The following is a 1,506-nucleotide window of genomic DNA, read 5'->3' on the forward strand; positions in this document are numbered from 1 at the left end:
CAATGACTGTGTTTTATGGCCGAGAGTTCTGATTGCTGTTCACTGTGTTGATCCTGCTGTGCTGCTGCTCAGAATGAGAGTCCTCCTGGCGCCGCCATCTTGCCCCTCCTCTATTTAATTTATTTATCTGGACTTGATTCAGTTTTTTTTTTTCAATGCAGTTTATTCAGGAACCTTGAACAATCATCTGACCCTGGGGAAAGCCAGCCCACAGCTTAAATAGCCTCTGGGTAGCCAACCCCAGTATGCCACGTGGGCAATGCAGATAGGTCCACATACATGGAAGCAAGCCAGATCCTCAGCCTTAGCCAAATGTGGAGTTGTTCTTGACAGAGAGCAATCACCATCGGGAAGGTGGAAGGCGGAAACCAGCTCCATCTTTAAGGCACAGCATTACACAGATCTCTACAGTTCCCCCTTTTTGTTTTAGACGCATCAGGCAAGAGTAGAGGTCTGACCTCTAATATTAGAAATAAATTGGGACTTTGTACCAATGTTCATTTAGGTGTCATCCACCCAACAAGCATCAGACCTGTCCGATACCTTTTTCTCAGAGGCGGGACCTGGGGCAGTTTTAGTAAGTGGAATCTATCAATGAAATTGTCCATTTCATTTAGATTTTCAAATTTTGTTGCATATAGGCTTTTGAAGCAAGACCTAATGATTATTTGGATTTTCTCAGTGTCTGTTTTCATGTTCCCCTTTTCATTTCTCATTGTGTTGATTTGGATAGTGTCTCTCTGCCTTTTAGTATGTTTGGCTAAGGGTTTGTGTATCTTGTTGATTTTCTCAAAGAAACAGCTCCTGGTTTCACTGATTCTTTGAACTGTTTTATTTGTTTCTATTTTATTGATTTCATTCCTAAGTTTGATTATTTCCACCCTTCTATTCCTCTTGGGAGTGTCTGCCTCTTTTCCCTAGGGCTTTCAGGTGAGCCATTAAGTTGACTGAATGAGATGTTATGAATTTCTTCTTGAAGGCACTTAGTGGTATGGACTTTTCTCTTAGCACTGCTTTTGTTGTGTCCCATGTTTGGTATATTGAGTCTTTAACTGGCTGAATTTTGTGCAGGCATTGTTCATGGACCCATAGCTACTTTGGTTTTATTCTTTCAATCCATTTTTCAATGACAGTCCTGAGCCTTGGTGGAAGGACACTGAGGGGCGGGAAACTAATTTGGGTGGTTTGATAATCTCTCTGTGGACAAGTTCAGGTTCAATGTGAGACCGTCTAAGAAGAAAGCATAGCTGAATTGGTGGAGACAGAATCAACTTCTGGCCTCCACATGCAGCTGCAAATATGCACACATGGTTCGTGCAATTAGCATTTTCATCCATCCAAACATTGACATTCCCCTGCATTGGAATGTCCGTTCTTTAGAGCAGTGTCTTGCCTATCCAGAGTCCAGACCCCATATATGATGACATCAGTTTTCCTGTGAAGATGACCCACAGTGTAAATGCAAGAATCTTGTTATTCACTGTGGAACACCACGCACCTGAATGC

Source organism: Meriones unguiculatus, chromosome 7, assembly GCF_030254825.1.
Source record: "Meriones unguiculatus strain TT.TT164.6M chromosome 7, Bangor_MerUng_6.1, whole genome shotgun sequence".
Lineage (NCBI taxonomy): Eukaryota > Metazoa > Chordata > Mammalia > Rodentia > Muridae > Meriones > Meriones unguiculatus.